The 20435-nt window shown below is 40.7% G+C and overlaps 1 long non-coding RNA gene across 1 annotated transcript; it reads right to left on the reverse strand.

The window, feature by feature from the left end:
* Positions 1-2200: 2200 nt before the first annotated feature.
* LOC135173881 (uncharacterized) lies at positions 2201-18946 on the reverse strand. Its single transcript, XR_010301495.1, has 2 exons — positions 18881-18946; positions 2201-2994 (listed from the first exon to the last, which is right to left on the reverse strand). It is a non-coding gene; the product is annotated as an uncharacterized LOC135173881 (long non-coding RNA).
* Between the last annotated feature and the right edge of the window lie 1489 nt (positions 18947-20435).

Raw genomic sequence — 20435 nt, forward strand, 5'->3', positions numbered from 1 at the left:
TGAATGATGAAGTATATCCAATAAAGTATTTCAAAGTACTCTAGTGGTTCACCTTATGAAACATTTACTTTTTAAACACACAGTGTAAAGATCATTCACAAACGTCTACATGTGAGAATGCTGATGAAGTGACCTCTTAATATTTAGCATATTCAGTGCAAATTTAGCATTTCATGTCCATTCAGGGGAATCAAATAAGATCTTCAAGGGAGGAGACTAAAGGGACAAGAAGAGAGGCAAGGTTAACTCATTTTTTAACTCAGTCAAATGTTCACAAGAAGTGCTCTTCATTTCTTGCCTGACTGAGTCTGTTACTTCTGAAGGAAAGCATGCCCTCTGTTGAAAAAGCAGCTATGCACTTCCATGTCATCTTTGTTTTACTTATTTTCTGTGATGAGAAGGGATCTAAGGTACATCACTATTAAAAATCTGTTTCTTACTGCAGCTACAATACAAAATTCAGTCTAACTCCAGCTTCATGGTTCAGTGCAGGTGAATTATAACACCTCAAATTATTTTAGTCTGAAATTAAATATGTCCCAAAAAATTCCATAGTAATGTGTGTTAGTTTGAAGCTAGCTAGAATGTTTTGGTAAGAAGGATTAGATCACAGGCTGTGAAAGAGAAACAATGGTGATGTCTACTTCACTCATAGGCTTGCTGAGATGTATAAGAATAAGAGTATAAACATAGACAAGGCAGTTCAAGCACTGCCTGAGCTCTGGGCTGCATTTTTGTCTCTAACCTCACCCTCTGTCTCTCTGATTAATACACTTGCTTTCTAACTTCCCTGGCCGATCCTCCATTCTTCCTTGGGGTGCAAGGCAGTGTCTGGGGTAAGGCTGAGGGCTGGGAGAAGGTGGAAGGGTGGTTGGGAGCCCCTCCTGGGGACTCTGGTTTCTGGGACAGCTGTTGTGTTTTTGTGTTACCTTTTACCTTGTATATTTCTGTATATAACTATATATACTGTAAATATCTGCTTGTATATTGTCCTAAGCTGTAAATATAAGCTTCATGAAGGGAGGTTGCAGTCAGGTGGGGGTTGGTTTCTTCAGCCAGGCAACCAGCAAGAGAACAAGGGGACACAGACTCAAGTTGTGCCAGGGGAGGTCTAGGCTGGATGTTAGGAGGAAGTTCTTCACAGAGAGAGTGATTGGCATTGGAATGGGCTGCCCAGGGAGGTGGTGGAGTCACTGTCCCTGGAGGTGTTCAAGAAAAGCCTGGCTGAGGCACTTAGTGCCATGGTCTGGTTGATTGGCCAGGGCTGTGTGCTAGGTTGGACTGAATGATCTTGGAGGTCTCTTCCAACCTGGTTGATCCTATGACTCTATGATTCTATGAATGCATGACTTTGCAGAGAAATGTCAACCCCAATTACTTAAACTAAATAGTCCAAACCAGTAAATTTAATAGAGAGCATTCATAACTCCTCCCTTATACGGAGTTACCATTTAATGTTGAAAAACAAAGGAAGAGAAACTCAAAATATTTTGTAGTTTCCCGATTTTTTTTTCAAATATAATTTGAAGTTGAAATTGCACTTTGAATAATAATAATGTCTAATTGCAGCACCTGAAAAATCTTATTGCTACTACTGCATATTGTAAGTCTATTTTGTTTCAACCTGAATAATTATAACCATTTGAGCTAGGAGGAAAAAAATATTAAACATTACTTCTGAGTACTGTTTCAAGTAAAAATCTTTGTAAGAGATGCAGTATGAAATTCAAGGGCATCTATCCCATAGTCCAGTGACCAACACTAATTTCACATGAAAGCACAAGAAACTCTGCAGACTCATCATTGTGCCATTTCTGCCTGCTGACTAATCAATACAGTTCTGATACATTAAGTAACAGCCATGTGATTGTTCAAATGAAACAAGCAAATGTCATATGTGTTGCACATTTTGAGAATGGAAAGTATGGAATAGGATCTTTACCTATACCACATTTTCAGATACAAAAAAAGCACTGCAAAACCAAGAGTCCAGGATTCTCTCTGAACAGGCCATCTAGTGACTGCTTTTAGTTTGTGTCACAGTTTGAGCCTACCTAGCTGTCAAGAAAGAACATTTCACTCACTTCTACCCTCCTCTGTTAGGACAAGGAGAAGGAAACACAACAAAAGGATCAAGGGTCAAGACAAATGACAAGGAGGACAGTCACTAATTACAGTCATTGGAAAAAGACAGACTCAATTTAAGGAAATAAAATCAATTTAATTTCAACAATATCACCACCAATTCACCAACTCAGTCAGAGAAGGACAATAATATGTACAACTCCTGCCACCCATCACTCCCTTCCTACTGTCTGCTCTGCCACCTCCTCCTCTGCCAGCAGTGCTTGGGGGCAGGAAATGTGAGTTGCAGTCAACTGTAGTTTGTTCTATGTTGGCTTTGCCTCTCCTTCCTATTCATGTGGGAGAACTTCTCATAGCCTTCTCCTGTAGCATTGTCATGTCCCTCCTACAGAAGAGATTTCTCTACAAATTTCTCTCAATATGGGTTCCTTCCACAGACTTCAGTACTTTCAGTGATGGACTGCTCAGTGTGAGTCTTCCTCAGTCATGGATGTCTACAGGATCAGCTTGAACATGGAATCCTTCATGGGCTGAAGTCAGGATTCTTCTCCAGCACTGGTCTCCAAGAGGTGCAAAAGTTCAGCGCAGATTTCACCACAGGCCAAAGAAGCGTGGCTACTCCAAAGTGTCTTCTCCATTCCTTCCTCCCTAATATGCACATCTACAAGGTTGTCCTTGTCCTACACCTCTGCAACACAAAAGAGCTCCCAAAAGAAAGGAAATTGATCATCAAGTTTTCCTTTCTTAAACATGTTATTGCAGAGGCATTGATTGACTTATCCTTTGCCAGAGATGGGTCTGACTTGCAGCCAGGAGAGCTTCACAAAGCTTCTTCAAGGACACACACCAACAGCCCCCTCATCCATTACCAAAACCTCACCAAGAATAAATCCAACACAATCTTGCACCCTGTGGAGAAATAAAAAGATTGTGATGAAAAATATGCGAGCTAACATGCAGTCCTGCTCTAAGATCTATCCAGGAACAACCTAGAGCATGTACAGAATCCATCTAAATCAATGCCAGCCTGCCAATGCATGAAAGAAGTCCCACATGGATTACACTTGAAGGTCTGGATCTGGTCAAAAGATCGTGAAATAAACAGCTGAAAATGAACCAGAAAAGGCATGAATGAACTGTATAATAAGCCTCCAAAGGAAGAAAGAAAAGTCTATATTGACTGCATTGTCAAAGAAAGAAGTAAAAGCTGCTGTGAACGTGCCCTACCATTTCATTAGTAAGAGTGGGGATGAAGGTGATAAAACTGTCTAGTTCACTGTGCCGTGCTAAAATGTGAAGACAGTAAAGGAGATTTTCTTTTGTTCCTCAAGGATGCATTTTATGAGGTGGCTTTTATTTATTATCAGATATCAGGACTTTGAAAACAAATATTTGTTTATCAATTTTGTTTTCAACAACAGATAGATAAATAAATGAATAAAAAAGTACTTTTGCAATGTGAAGAATACCAAAGAAGCTGCTCTATACATTTTTGCTTTCATTCTGTTTTCCACAGTTTAAAATTTCAAAGTAAATGACAGAGTCGTTAATAGTCAGTAGAGGATTTTTTCCTGTCCTCCCTTGATTTATTGCTGCTGAGTGTAAACTGATCTGGAAACAAGTGAGAATTCCCCTGTGAAATGTTCTAAAATCCAAATTCCTCATGGAGAAAGGAAAAAATGTTTGAGCAGAAACAATCATCCCCATGTGTATAAGCTCTGAATAATAACTGCCTGGTTTCTACATTTCTTTTGTTCATGATGTATCAATCCAGTGTGAAAGGAAACATAAAACCAGCACATATATAAACCAAATGTGCAACAGAAAAAGCTTTAACAAACTCTAATTATTCAGGTGGTTAAGGAGGAAGCTAAATAGCAGCACTACTACACTGTAAATTCTTGTGGCTGACACAGAAGTGGTTATGACAGCTTTCACATTATCTCATTGCAGTATCGAGGCAGTAGTCGCAGCTGGCTCATATGTCAAAATGTGTCAGGACTTAAATGGTAAAACAGGAGTGCAACAGCAATTGGCTTTTCAATCAATAATGCAATCAATATATTTCACAGATATTTTCCCATATCTAAATTACTCTGCAGAGATGAGGTAGCCTGACTGAGTGTTTATAAATCAATAAAACACACAGCTAAAGGACATCTGCTCCTGTTCTTTCACTTCAAGGTGCAGTTTGCCTTTTATTTCCATCTCCCTCTTATTTAAGAATGTACTTTTGAGGAAAAAAACAGCTCTCTTTTTGAACACAAATCAGTTTGGAGTTGCATTATGACTATAGACTACTTTTGTTAATAATTGTGTACTTTGCTTTTAAATAAGTGTAAGAGACAGTTTCTGCAGGCAACATAACTGAGAATGAATAACATTCATTTCAGATTTGTAATACACATATAAACAGGTATTTTATACTGCGTTACGATCTATTTATTTATGTATTTATTGCTGAATACACTGTAATGCACACGATTTTCAAATCTCCCAACCTTGGGCAACGCAATTTTTTTTCCCATGCAACAGAATTCCAGAAGATTCTTAACAATTTTTGTTAGAATGATTTCACCCCCAAAACATCACTGTTTTAACGATCTTCTTTCACTAATCTCTTTTGTTTTCAGCAACAGATATGTAAACATGATAGCTCGCTATGGTATTGTTATAGGAATTTACAGAAGTTGCTTTCTGCATGGGTTTTTGTTTTTTTTTTTTGCTTGTGAGGAAGTGACTGTTAGCTGCAAATCTTCCTTCAGGAACGTGGTGTAGGTCACCACCTGTTGGTGAGGGGTACCACATGGACTCCACACAATTCAATTGAATCTCACTGGAGATGTTTATTGTTTGTTCTGATTCCATTTATATAGTCTTGAGCATAGAGCACACACCTACACATTAGCATTATCTAGGCAAGCACAACCCAGTCTTTTACATACATCATGCCTTGTTTTTCACGGAATTACAGAATTTCTTAGATTGGAAAAGACCTTCAAGCTCATCAAGTCCAATCATTAGTTTCACACTGACAAGTCCTTGACTAAACCAAATCCCTCAGCACAACATCTAATCACTATAAATCACTATGCTTGGAAAGGACCACTAGGATCATAGAATCAGCCTGGGTTGGAAGGGACCACAAAGATCATCTAGTTCCAACCCCCCTGCCATGGGCAGGATCATCCAGTCCAATCTTCATCCCAGCATCCTTAATCACTAGACTATAGCATCAAGTGCCACATCTACTCTTTTTAAAAGCACCTTCAGGGATGGCAACTCCACCACCTCCCTGGGCAGCCTGTTCCAGTGCCTGACCACCCGCTCAGGAAAGAACTTCCTCCCAACAGCCAACATAAACTTGAGGACAATTCCTCTTGTCCCTGGTAGAAGAGACCAGCTCCAGCCTCACTACAACCTCCTTTTAGGTAGTTGTAGAGGGCAGTAAGGTCCCCTCTCAGCCTTCTCTTCTCCAGACTAAACAAGCCCAGTTCTCTCAGCCTCTCCTTATAGGTCATGTTTTCAGACCTTTTCCCAGCCTCATCACCTTTCTCTGCACCCACTCCAGCACCTGAATATCCCTCATATACTGTGGTGACTAAAACTGGACACAGTACTCAAGGTGTGGTCTCACGAGTGCTGAGTACAGGGGCATGATCACCTCCTTACTCCTTTCCTGGCCACCTGGGTGCACACATTAACATTTTTCTCATTAACCAGGTGTCCACTATCTCTTCTCTCCCATGAGAGGCATCCTGAAGCCTCACAGACTGGCCATTACTATTCCTTCTCACATTGCATTACCACAGGTGACTACAGATAAGAACATGTATTTCACAGAGTCACAGTCACAGATGTTTAGGGTTTGGAAGGGACCTCCAAAGATCATCCAGTCCAACCCCCTGTCAGAGCAGGATCACACAGAAACACAGTCAGGTGGGATTTGAATGCCTCCAGGGACAGAGACTCCACAACCTCTCTGGGCAGCCTGCTCCAGTGCTCTACCACCCTCACAGTGAAGAATTATACTTTTTTTTTTTTTAAACATGCCATGACTCTCTCACCAGTCTCCAGCAAGCACTTCACCCAGGCCATGGAATTCTGTTTCTCTGGTCAAATATTTTATCTGTTAACTAGAGAAAAAGAGAATGCCTAACATTGGAATAATTCCTTAAGACAATATAATTTCATGATTTTCCAGTATATGATTGCATTATACACATATACCAAGGCATATATAGTTACAAACAATGTGCAAAGCTACATACAAGTATGTGTGCAACAATGAAGCACTGAAGTTAATTATGTGAGTTAATGCATGTAAGTGTTCATTATTGTTATGTGGACTATATGTTTTATTGATGCAGTACTAAGAACAAAAAAATGTTCCTCTATTGAAATGCTTGAGCATGTCCAGAGAAGGGCGACGAGGCTGGTGAGAGGCCTCGAGCAGAAGCCCTACGAGGAGAGGCTGAGGGAACTGGGATTGTTTAGCCTGGAGGAGAGGAGGCTCAGGGGTGACCTTATTGCTGTCTACAACTACCTGAAGGGTGGTTGTGGCCAGGAGGAGGTTGCTCTCTTCTCTCAGGTGGCCAGCACCAGAACGAGAGGACACAGCCTCAGGCTGCGCCAGGGGAAATTTAGGCTGGAGGTGAGGAGAAAATTCTTCACTGAGAGAGTCATTGGACACTGGAATGGGCTGCCCGGGGAGGTGGTGGAGTCGCCGTCCCTGGAGCTGTTCAAGGCAAGGTTGGATGTGGCACTTGGTGCCATGGTCTAGGCTTGAGCTCTGTGGTAAAGAGTTGGACTTGATGATCTATGAGGTCTCTTCCAACCCTGATGATACTGTGATACTTCTAAACCAAAAAGGATTACTGTATTTAATCCTCTTCTTCTTCTGCTTGGAAATTGTATCCCGCGTGAAACAAAGAGGAACAAAACCAATTACATTTTTCAAGTAAGACAGCCATATTCTGTAAAGTCAAACATAAACCCAAGCAAATTGCATTTCCTAATCTAGGTGTGCCATTAAAAAATAGATTGTCATGTTGATGAACACCCACTAATCATATCTTCAGCTCATGTGTTGTGTTATTCTCCTCAATATATATACAATCTTTCTAACAATAGTGAGATCCATCTCTGAACAACAGTTGCTACACAGTGAAAAGCACAGTCCAGGGACACAGGAGTTTGCTGGTCCAATTACTTTGTGTATTTTTGTGCTAGTTTGAAGCAGGCTAGATGTTTTGGTGAGAAGAACTAGATTACAGGCTGTGGAAAGAAAACAATGGTGATGTCTACTTCCCTCATTGGCTTGCTAAGATGTATAAAAATATAAGTGAAAACACAGATAAGACACTCGCCATCACTCTTGCTTGGGCTGCTGGCTGAGCTGCATCTCTCGAAGCTCATCCTTGATTTGCGACTAATCCACTTTGCTTCCTAACCCTCTGGCCAAACCTCTATTTTTCCTTGGGACTGGGGTAAGGTTGAGAGGGGTAGGGGGAAGGTGAAGGGGTGGTTGGGAGCCCCTCCTGGGGACTCAGATTTCTGGGAGGGGAGTTGTGTTTCTGTATTACATTTTATTTTGTATATTTCTGTCTGTAACTGTATATACTGTAAATATCTGCTTGTGTATTGTGCTAGCTGTAAAGATAAGCTTTATTCGTATTTCCAGAGCCAGCTGAGTCTAGTTTGGGTGATTTCTAAAGTGGGGGAGGGGAGAGAGGGGGGAACACCCAAACCATCACAATTTTATTGTGATATTTACTGAATATACTACATTCAATAAGTTGAGGAATTTTATTTATTTTTAGTACAATTTGAATATAGCTTTAGCTGGAAAAGCTCCATTTAAATTAAAGGGATTAGATATCTCATATATCTCCCCTCTAAATTAGTAAAAAGATTCAACCTTTAACAGGAAGGGAGAAGTGCTTGGACTTCAATAGCTAACTGGATACAGTGATATTAAAAATGAAAACATTAGTATGTAAAGAAACAAACCAAAAAGACCACCAAAAATTATGAAATTTGAAAGGGTGGATTACACCAAATTGGAGACTTTCTTTGGAATTTTTTTGACATCGCTTTTATATAAACAGTGGCAGATTTTTTTTTTTATCCAATTTTTTTTTTTAAGATGCATCTGAATAATTGTAATTAACTATTAGATATTTCCATTGTCTTGATAGAAATGTGTGGCATTAAAGTATTCATCTTATGCAAACTGGACTGCAGTAAGAAAACCTATTTTTTGTCTTAGTAGAAACATTGCATGAAGGTGTAGTGGTAGGCTTGATGGGGCAAACATAGACTTATATATGTTGGCTTGCTCAGACATGTTCCCCTGTTCCCCTGCTCCTCCTGTGCTGGGGAAGGAAACAGTGGGAGGGTGAAAGCCCTGGCTTCACCTAATATGGTGAGGCCTGGCAAAATGCATTCTGATTGGCTAATCTATGTCCAATGCCCCACTAGTTGCAGGCTGGATATTGATAAAAGGGATAAGCAGGTAGCATGGAGCTGCTGCTACCTCATTTTGCATCCTGAATTTGCCTGGAGAGCTTACCAAGAACAGGCTCTAAATGCCTGCATGCGATTGGCCTGCATAGCCAGTGTGATATTGTGCTGAGACTGCACAACACAAGACATCCTGCCTGCACCTGAAAGTCTCCTGCTAAGATGAGAAGTCCTGGAGATACAAAAATCATTCAGAGGAGCCAGGAGACAAGGTCAGAGATTGTTTGCCTCCTTTCCCCAGAAGCCTGTGAAGAATCAGGTCTCAGAGGCCAACAAGACAGAGTCCCATGTGCTTTGGGTATTGTCTGGTTCATGTTTTTGTGATTAAATACTTAAATGCCTCTTCCAGTATAACATTTGTGTTTCCACTTTAAGAAATAAGTGCTCTAGTTTTGCCTGTAGAAATTTCCCACCTGTGCATTTTTTGAACCTGTCAGTAAATTTCTGGTGAGTTTTAATGTTAATAAACAGTTTCCATAGATACTAACAATCATTGCCTGTATATCAAAATTAATACAGACTATTAATTTTACATAATCCTTAACAGAAGTTAAGAAATTACATCATCATAAAATGCACTTAGAATATTCCCCATTAATATTATTTTGGTAAGGCTCTCAAATGACTGAAGCTGCTGCAGGTTTTTATGGTTTTTCAAAACACTTTATTGTTTTACTGACTGGGCTAGATGGAATCCTAAAGTTATAAATTCCTACAAGTGCTGTTAAAATCGTTCACATGCACTGCATATAAGTGTCAGAAATATTTTTAGAGACCTGAACATCTCTTAAACTTCCAGCTGCAATTGTATCTTAAGCTGCAAGCTGAACGCAGAGCAACCATAATGTCGTTAATACATTTGTGTTTGAGAGCCTGTAAAAAGAGAGAACACTACTGGGGAGTTGAAATTGAAATATGTTGAAGAATGCCCTTGGTGACATGAGCTTTAAGTAAGAGCTGGTCAAAAGGCAGTAGCTGAGCTTTTCAAACTATGGCATCAATGCTACTGAAGGTGTTCTGTTTTGTGACAGTTGCACCACATTTTATTCTGGGAAGAACGATGACAGAAGATGAAAGGAAAAATGAACCTGTAGTCCCAGAAAAATTATTTGAGAAGTTTCAGTAATTGTTTTTGTGTGTGTTCTGAGAAGGCAAGGCCACCTTTTGATCTTGAAGGAAAGGAGGGCAAGGAAAGGGAGAGGAGGGGTCTAGTGCCATGGTCTACTTGATTGGATAGGGCTGGCTTCTAGGTTGGACTGAATTATCTTGGAGCTCTCTTCCAACTTGATTGATTCTATGATTCTATGAAGGGAAGTAGTACAAATTATTTCAGTCAGTAAAACAATATTACCGTACAGAGTTGTTTTACAAATATGAAGGGGACACAGTCTCAAGTTGTGCTGGGAGAGGTCTGCGCTGGAAGTTAGGAGGAAGTTCTTGACAAAGAGAGTGACTTGCCATTGGAATAGGTTGCCCAGGGAGGTGGTGGAGTCACTGTCCCTGGAGATGTTCATGAAAAGCCTGGCTGAGGCACTTCGTGTCATGGTCTAATTGATTGGACAGGGCTGGGTGCTAGGTTGGACTGGATGATCTTGGAGGTCTCTTCGAACGTAGTTGATTCTATGATTCTATGAGATCCAAGAGGTAAAAATAGCAATCAATTGCAGACATAGATTTGTTAGTTTCAAAGAAATTTACATTAGATGTGAGAACATCCAAGATATTTTTTTGTTTTGTTGGACAAGAGGCTAAAATTGTCATAGGCATTCAGATTTAGAAATAATTATAGGTAATATGCATACCAAAAATAGGTTTACAAATTGCACTTTCACCAAGAGTGTCATCAGGTCAAATAATAACCAGGATCATACACAGTCAAGCCAGTTTCTAATTCTGTCCATGCAGACTATGTAAAGAGTAAAGGTTAACCTGTGGACTGGAAACTATATTCTAATTATACGGCTACATAAATCAATCATCCCTCAAGGGTATAAATGATGGTATAGGAGCACAGCCCTCAAGTGTATAAATGATGGTATAGGAACACAGCATATGACATAGCAGAACCAAGAACAATTTAATGATTAAAAGACCTAACAACATCTTAAGGCAAACAAGCAGAGGCATAATATTGGCCTGATCAAGCTTAATGTTTTGGCCAAAACAGAAGGTCTTTGGCCAAACCAGAAAGTTTGGGTGTACAAAAGTGTGAGCAGCTAAGTAGTCTCAGAAACTACTAAATATTACTGTTATTCCATCTGAATATCATATAAATCAGGTTATACACCATCTCAGAGATATATATCAGCAAAATGCATGTGAATAAAGAGAAAAAGCAAAGTCTATCTTTGGGTCAGATAGATTTGGTCACTTATTAATCGCTAAATAAAACCAGTTTGTACTTTGTTTAATGTAAAACTTCGTGCCAGCAGAGTGGGGAACCAGTCTCTCTCTCATACCTTTGTACTATCTGATAAAAATAAATTAAAAAAATATAAGATTATTTTAAACTGAAGTATCTTTAACGTCTGTCCTTTAATGGAGATCTAGAACCAATTCAGGCATCTACAAATGTCTTTTGGGGCACCTTAGTCTATTTCTCCTAGATTTCAGTCATTGTACCAAAGGGTATAGATCTCTATACATGCTGTATATTAACAGTTATTTTACATGCATATCTTCAATACCTGCAGTATTTCACATGTCTCAGTTCTGGCAGCTGATTTGAAACCTGCATGCTACTGGTGTCTCTTGAAAAAGGTAATATGGTGTTTCCTAAGGAATGTGAACTAGGCATGAGTTGTGAAAGTTTGCTTTGTAACCTATCCAGTGACTATCATTCTATACTAAACTATATACTTTTTAGAGATATTTCTATACAGTTCATAAATGTATAGAATACACTGATATTCTGCAGCTTTCTTACCAGTGAGTTTGGGAAAACCTGTGCATGTACCATTCAAAGGAAAGTGGCAGATGATAGGAGGGCAGAGGTGTAAGGCAACAGTAATTGAAAATGGAGATGGCAGAATAGAATCATAGAATAAACCAGGTGGGAAGAGACCTCCAAGATCACCCACTCCAACCTAGCACCCAGCCCTATCCAGTCAACAAGACCATGGCACTAAGTGCCTCAGCCAGGCTTTGCTTGAACACCCCAGGGATGGCAACTCCACCACCTCCCTGGGCAGCCCATTCCAATGCCAATCAATCTCTCTGCCAACAACTTCCTCCTAACATCCAGCCCAGACCTCCCCCACCACAACTTGAGACTGTGTCCCCTTGTTCTGTTGCTGGTTGCCTGGCAGAAGAGATCAACCCCCACCTGGCCACAGCCTCCCTTCAGGTAGGCGTAGACAGCAATGAGATCACCTCTGAGCCTCCTTCTCTCTGGTCTAAATACTGAGAAACAGTCTTCTCAACTCAGAAGGCTGAAGTTAGGAAGTGGAAACATCACTCCCTATTCCTTAACTTCCTTTCAGAAGACAATGGAGGAAACCACTTACATCTCCAAATAAGAGAATTTTGCAAAGGCCACAGAAGTTGCCAAGACTAGCATTTACAATGCTGTTTATCCATGGCTTGCTTTAGAGTGAGCTGATTATAGAACTATACATTTATTACTGGGTTGCATAATAAAGTGAAAAAGTACATGGGCTCACTGGAATATGTCAATAGCCTCTCTAGTCAGAATTCCATGGATGCCTTTTTTAAATCTGGTACTAGCTTTTAGGGGACAGGTATCCTAGATACCATTTTAAAGGGATTTTTAAAAGTATAGAATAATTATACATTTTAACTTATTTTTGTTGGTTTTTTGATGGTTTGTTTGTCTCTTTCTTCTTTCTGAAGTACCCCATAGTTTCACTTTGGAGATTCCCTTTACTTTCATCATTATTAATTTACCTGTTAGGATGACAGCGATTATCAGTCAGGATCAGGTACCTATTGCTCCAGGGGTTGAAATGGCTGAGAGTAAAGCTTTACACAGATTAGCTCCAAGCAATTGTCCTAACACATTTCTGCTCAGCCACCATAACTCTCAGCAAAAAGGAAAGATTCAGCTGTGAATAGTAGCCTCAGGTATATTGTTAGAAACTTTACTATTGTGTTAAAGATTTGGAGTCCATTAGGTAATGAATGGATTACACTGAGTAACTAGAGAAGATTAATTGGTTATTGTTTGTAAATTGCTTTGCAGATAGTAAGTCTCTCTTAACTATGCCATATTACTGTTATTAATGGACTATTTTTATCTAGAGTGGATATCTTGCTTCACCATTGTTCACATACATAAAGGGAAACTATAATACTTTCCTTTAGGCCAGAATTCAGAACTTCAAAAGAAATTACTTTTAAGCTTGAAACTAATGTTTACCAAGTATGGAGGTGATACATGATTGTAAAGAAAGGAACGAATACCCACAAAGATGTATTTGAAGTAATTAAAGAGTGTGCTTTGAGTTTAAATTCACAGTCTATAATACAAGCTGTTAGGACTTTTCTGTTCTAGGTACTATCAGTGTCCAATAAGACACAGTCTGACAGAATCTACATGATGTGAGCACAAACCCAGTGTCACCTGGGAGTCCCTGTTCTCATCTTATCTGTGATGACACAAAACTGTTTGCTGTTTTCTGGGCTTTTGAATCACCTACATCTGAGATAGACAGAATGAAGTATGAACTGAACTTGTGATATTCATTATTGCAAATATTGTTTTAGATTAGACAGATAGTTCTCAACAAAACTCTGAGCAAAATAGACAGGGTTGGATTGTGCTAGTTTGAGCCTAGCTGGGATATTTTGGTGAAAGGAATTAGATTATAGACTGTGAAAAGGAAACAATGGTGATGTCTTTCTGACATGTATAAAAACAAGAACACAAACATAGATAACAGTGTGGTTCTCTGGCTCTGGCTGCTTCCCTTCTCTCTCTAACCTGCTGTCTATGTGAGTAATCTGTCTGCTTCCTAACCTCCCTGGCCGATGCTCCAAACTCACTTTGAATGTAAGGCAAAGTCTGGGATAAGGTGGAAAGGAGATGGAAGTGTGGTTTGCTGAGATCCCTCTTTGTGATGGTTTGGGTATTACCTGCCCCCCCAGCTCTTATGAAATCAGACCCAGACTAGACTCAGCCGAGCCTGGAATTAAGAATGAAGCTTTATATTTACAGCTTAGCACAATATACAAGCAGATATTTACAATGTATATACAGCTATAGAAAGAAATAGACAAGTCAAAAAAGTAATGCAGAAACACAACAGCCCTCCCAGAAAGCAGAGTCCCCAGGAGGGGCTCCCAACCACCCTTTCACCTCCTTTCCACTCCTCCAGGGACAGTGACTCCACCACCTCCCTGGGCAGCCCATTCCAATGCCAATCACTCTCTCTGCCAACAACTTCCTCCTAACATCCAGCCAAGACCTCCCCTGGCACAGCTTGAGACTGTGTCCCCTTGTTCTGTTGCTGCTTGTGTGGGAGAAGAGACCAAATCCACCCAGCTACAACCTCACTTCAGGTAGTTGTAGACAGCAATGAGGTCCCCCTGAGCATCCTCTTCTCCAGTCTAAACACCCCCAGCTCCCTCAGCCTCTCCTCACAGGGCTGTGCTCCAGGCCCTTTACCAGCTTCATCACACTTCTCTGGACATGTTCCAGTATCTCAACATCTCTCTTGAATTGAGGAGCCCAGAACTGGACACAGTACTCGAAGGTGTGGCCTGACCAGTGTTGAGTACAGGGGAAGAATAACCTCCTGTGTCCTGTTGGCCACACTGCTCCTGACCCAGGCCAGGATGCCATTGGCTCTAGTGACACTTGCTGACTACTCTCAGAAATAGTCTATCACTGAGCACCTTTCAGATCATCCTTTGGTATTCCTTTAAGATTTTTCTAATTTAGCATGCACATGAATGTGCATAGTATAAATATTATTTTTAAGGAAGCAATTCCAGGGTATTTTGTGAAGAAATAAATTTATAAATAACCAAGTACATTGGTACTGGAAATTCTTTGTGTGGAATATATGAAATTTCCTACATAAAATTCATTACTTAGTAGAAAGTTGTGGAAGGATTTCTTGCTAACAGGACATGAGCTGATAAGCAATGAGTAATCCCGTGCTGCAAAGTGTCCTCAGGGGAAGGAAACCAGGCAGTGGGTGGCACCCCCCACATGCAGCTGCATGTGGGCAGAGTGAGCCAGCCGCAGGGGGCTGACTCTACAGGTTGTTATTGTAAAGTTAACCTAACTGTACCACACACATAACCTTGAGCCAATCTGTACTTTGCACATGTACCAACCTCAAACTAAGTTAGTTACGCACACCTCTTCCAGGTAACATATAATCTGCTGTATTACCTCAAGTGTACTACTGGCAGCTAAATCAGACTGAGTTGTCTCTTGAGTACCCTGATCCCACCTCTGCTCTCTTCCTGCAGCTGCAGAAAATCACTGACTTTATGATTTACAGCAGCAATTTTCCCACATGTACAACTAAACAAAGAATGTCTGATCTCTTAAAAATGTAAAATACAGGTAAAGCATATCAATGACAGTATTTTGCTCCTTTTCTATGGGAAGCATGAAAGCACTTATTTGCTGTAAACTGAGATAAACAGAACATAAAAGCCTGCTTTAAGAGAGTTTAGGATTAGCCTGTTCATTGCACCTTTCATATCAATTTAAATCTTGATTTTGCTTTTCACTTTGTGATTAGGATCAAGGGAAATACAATGACATTTTTCTTTGTTAATGAGTTATTCTGAGGAAGGAGAGGAAAGGGTACTTCAAATGGACATGAGAGACTATACTTTGTGCTAAGCAATGAAGAAAGGTGCTAATTTTAATAATCAGGTTCTTACATGGTCATGGAAACATTCTATAGATAATATCTAGATCTATTAATAGCCAACAAAATATACAAACATTAAGTGAACTGGGGGAGAAGATTCCTGCGGTCCAATACCACTTGCAGTCAAGGTACCGCTTGCCCACTAGATAGACTCAAGGAGCTCTTTCTGCTTATGGCAGAAGGGCAGTGGAGAATTACAAAGAGGCTTTTATTGTTATTACCTGACTCACAGGGCCAGCCACAGATCCAGACAGTACCCAAATGTTTTCAGGGAACTGTCTTGTAGGCTGCTGAAACTTGATTCTTCCCAGGCTTCTGGGGAAAGGAGGCAGACAATCTCTGGCCTTGTCTCCTGGCTCCTCTGGACCGTCTGTGTATCTCCAGGACTTATCGTCTTGGCAGGAGACTTTCAGGTGAAGGTAGGATGTCTTGTGATGTGCAGTCTCAGCATGATGTCATGCTGGCTATGCAGGCCAATCACATGGGGGCATTTAGTTCTGGGCTTCTCAAAGCAAGAGAAATCTTGAGGTACTGGAATGTGTCCAGAGAAGGGTGACAAAGCTGGTGAAGGTCCTGGAACACAGCCCTGTGAGGAGAAGCTGAGGGAGCTGGGGGTGTTTAGCCTGAAGAGCAGGCTCAGGGGTGACCTCATTGCTGCCTACAATTCTCTGAAGGGAGACTGTAGCCAGGTGCGGTTGGTCTCTTCTGCCAGACAACCAGCAACAGAACAAGGAGACACAGTCTCAAGTTGTGGTGGGGGAGGTCTAGGCTGGATGTTAGGAGGAAGTTGTTGGCAGAGAGAGTGATTGGCATTGGAATGGGCTGCCCAGGGAGGTGGTGGAGTCATCGTCCCTGGAGATGTCCAAGCAAAGAAAGCCTGGCTGAGACACTTAATGCCATGGTCTAGTTGACTGGATAGGGCTGGGTGTTAGGTTGGACTGGATGATCTTGGAGGTCTCTTCCAACCTGGTTTATTCTATGTTTCTATCATTTTGTAAGAAAGAAAATTAAAGGACTGGCAGCTGTTAGGAGGAAGAAAGCATCTGATGTTGATTACATATTAAATTAAATCTTTATTTATTCATTTAAAATCAATTTCATTCACTCTTTCAGAAGATTAGGAATTTTGATTCTGGAGAGAAAATTGTTTAACGTATGTGCTTTAATCATTAGCACAGTCCTGACAAGTTCCATGTAGAATTCTGATAGAACTTTCTGTTGTTCATACAGGTGTGCATCAGAACAGAATGCAGAAATCAGTCAAGGCCAGACAACCACAAAGACTGATAAGCTGCTGTATGAAACTCAGGCATTCCACTCTATTTTGGAGTGTTAGATAAAGTGCTCTGGTGCTGTATTAAACTACCTTGCAAGCCAAGGTGATAAGGGTCTTTTGATGAAACCAGCCACTTTCAGAGACACATTAGAAAGCATTTACTCTCTCTTAAGTCTACCACTTATTCAAACCTCAGTTAATCTTTGTGCAGGACATTTCCACTAATAATTCTTAAATAATAGCTCAATTTTCTATTTTCCACCTCTGTCTATAAAACTTTTTCTCAGGAGTGCTTTATCTTATTTTTCTATTTGCTAAATAGATTTCTTAAAACACTTTATAGTGGATGACTATACGTAACACTCAAGTTAGGAGATTTGACATGTTTGACATGTTAACCACTAGAAATTTCCTTCTTCTTAGTAAGTATTTGTGAATGTTTGCTGTATTTCAGAAACAAAACTGAACAAAATTAAATACTTTGGAAAGCTTGCCAATTTTATTATAAATATTTCAAACATAGAATCAACCAGATTGGAAATGACTTCCAAGATCATCCAGTCCAACCTATCACCCAGCCCTGGCCAATCAACTAGACCATGGCACTAAGTGCCTCAGCCAGTGTTGTTTTGAACACCTCCAGAAACAGTGACTCCACCATCTCCCTGAGCAGCCCATTCCAATGCAAATCACTCTCTCTGGCAAGAACTTACTCATAACATCCAGCCTAGACCTCCTCCAGCACAACTTGAGACTGTGTCCCCTTGTCCTGTTGCTGGTTGCCTGGCAGCAGAGACTAACCCCACCTGGCTACAGCCTCCCTTCAGGTAGTTGGAGACATCAATGAGATCACCCTTGAGCCTCCTCTTCTCCAGGCTGCACACCCCTAGCTCCCTCAGCCTCTCCTCACAGGGCTTGTACTCTGTCATTTGCTCATTTTTTAAATCTGCTAGCATATATTATCAGTTTAATCTAGGAATCGAACCAATAGTCTGTGTCTTGATAAAGAGAGAGGAAATGTTCCAGTATTTCCATGTGGAAGTTTTATACTTTTGGGTAGATTTTGGGCTGGGTGTTCTCTACACCAGAAGATCAGAAAATTGGACAAGTTTTAGCCACAAAATAGAATAGAATCAACCAGTTTGGAAGAGACCTCCAACATCATCCAATCCAATCTAGCACTCAGCTCTATCCGATCAACTAGACCGTGGCACTAAGTGCCTCAGCCAGGCTTTGCTGGAACACCTGCAGGGATGGCAACTCCACCAACTCCCTGGGCAGCCCATTCCAATGGCAAATCAATCTCTCTTTGAATCAATGTAAGAATGGGATAAGAGATTGTGTAGGACTTCCTAACAAGTTTAGCGAGTCCTATGTCTGAATACCTTCCAAGCAGCAGTCAAGATACAGGAGAAAAAAAAAACAAAAGAAAAACAATATTTTTAGGCTTAGGAGCAGAATCATGTTCCTTTTGTAGATGGATATGGATTGAAGAACACAATCTTTATTCCCACCATTTTAAAGTATGGATTTTAGGCATTTCAACACAGGACATCAACTCATATTACTGTAATCAGGCTAACACACAGGACGTTGAAAATGAACCTTATTTGATGGCTCATTACTTGCTTTCACAAAAGTGCTCTGAGAACACAGCATATCAAATTAAAACACACGTACAAAGTGGACTTTTGAAAAGCTCCTGAAATGATCCTGAGAAAAGACAGTATAGTCCATCTACAGCTAACTTGAGTGTAAATATAGCATCAGTGTCTCATCCATCAAACTAAAGAGAAATAGAGTGAGGAGTGTTTTAGATTATAACAAAAGATGTGTGGGGGAGGAGGGGCTTTTCTCAAAGGAATAGAAAAGATATTTCTCGGGTTTGGAGGGTACACATCAATGTGTATATTGACAATGTTTCCCACTTGCTAGAAAGATTTGTGTACCACAGAGTGCATCCCAAACATGTGCTTCAAACATTATTACTCCATGCTTTCTATCTTTTCCCTGTATCCTGTTTTCTTCACGTGGTGTTGCCATAAGCACCATACTCCCCACAATCACCATTTTCATGTCACAGTATATCATCATGGCCCTTGCTTTCAGGAAACTGAAGTTATCCCAATGATGCTCTTACCTGACAGCACTCCTTTACAGATGGAGCATTTTTTGAGAAAAGTGCATGTATATCCTAGGGTCCACCACAGGATCTATTTGAAGAATTTTCTTGTAAAAATGGCAGGGTGACTCAGATGCTATCTAGGTATTATTCTTTGACTTCAAATTCAACTTTAGAGAGTGAGGATTTAAAAATTAAGGTTTAGTAATCTAAGTTTTAAACACATCTTTTATTAGCTGTGTTGTGGTCAGCCTGATAGGCCAGAAATAGGCTTATAAACATCCTGTCTTGCCCAGGCATGTTTTTCTTCTCCATGGGAGAAGCAAGCACAGGAAAGAAGGCAAAAGAGCCTGGAGCCACTAAGTCTAAAGACTCAGGCCTGCCCAGACTTGCCTTGGTCCTGTGGTATACAATGTACGCACACTTAGCTTGTACCTGCCTTGTGCAAGGCCTATGCTTTTCCCAAATTTGGGTAAGGCAAGCCTATGGCTTTGCCTAATATGGTCAGGCTTGGCTAACTGCCATTCTGATTGGCTATTCTGTGTCCTAAGGGCAATTATTCTCAGCTCATATTGATAAATAGAGATATGCAGGTAAACAATGTGCTCTGCCATTCTATTCATGCTTGCTGTTCCCTACTGCCTTATTGTTTGCCTGGAAACTCCACTGTCATGAGTTCACCAGGAACAGACTCTAAATGCCCCCACGTGATTGGCCTGCATAGCCAGCATGACATCATGCTGAGACTGCACATCACAAGACATCCTACCTTCACCTGAAAGTCTCCTGCCAAGACGATAAGTCCTGGAGATACACAGACGGTCCAGAGGAGCCAGGAGACAAGGCCAGAGATTGTCTGCCTCCTTTCCCCAGAAGCCTGGGAAGAATCAAGTTTCAGCGGCCGACAAGACAGTTCCCTAGATCAGCCTGGCCACAGCCTCATCCAACCTGGCCTGAAACACCTATGGGCATGGTGCCTCAACCACCTCCCTGGGCAACCCATTCCAGCCTCTCACCACTCTCATGGTAATGAACTTCCTCCTCACCTCCATTCTGGATCTACCCACCTCCAGCTTTGCTCCATTCCTCCTAGTTCTGTCATTCCCTGATAGCCTAAGAAGTCCCTCTCCAGCTGTTTTGCAGGCCCACTTCAGATCCTGGAAGGCCACAATAAGGTCACCTGGGAGCTGCCTTTTCTCCAGACTGAACAGCCCCAACTCTTTCAGTCTGTCCTCATAGCAGAGGTGCCTAATGAAGTGCAACTCTGATGAATTTAGACAAATGCAGAGTAAGTCTGAACTTTTGGTGAGAAATGTATAATTTTTTGAATAATAGTGTTGATAATGGGCACCTCAATTTTCATCTGTGCCACTAATTGCTATTATTTTATTTCTATCTCATCTGATAGCATATATGTAGTACTGAGAAACAGTACAGAATATAACTTGAAAAAGACTATTTCCTTACCACAAGACTAGAGTTAATTTAAAAAAAAAAATTTGCTCTCTACATTCTTGTGCTAAGACTTTCAAAATGTGGTGTGGTTCAGGAGAGCTGGATCACTTGCTGAACA

The sequence above is a fragment of the Pogoniulus pusillus genome, chromosome 3 (assembly GCF_015220805.1).
Source record: "Pogoniulus pusillus isolate bPogPus1 chromosome 3, bPogPus1.pri, whole genome shotgun sequence".
Lineage (NCBI taxonomy): Eukaryota > Metazoa > Chordata > Aves > Piciformes > Lybiidae > Pogoniulus > Pogoniulus pusillus.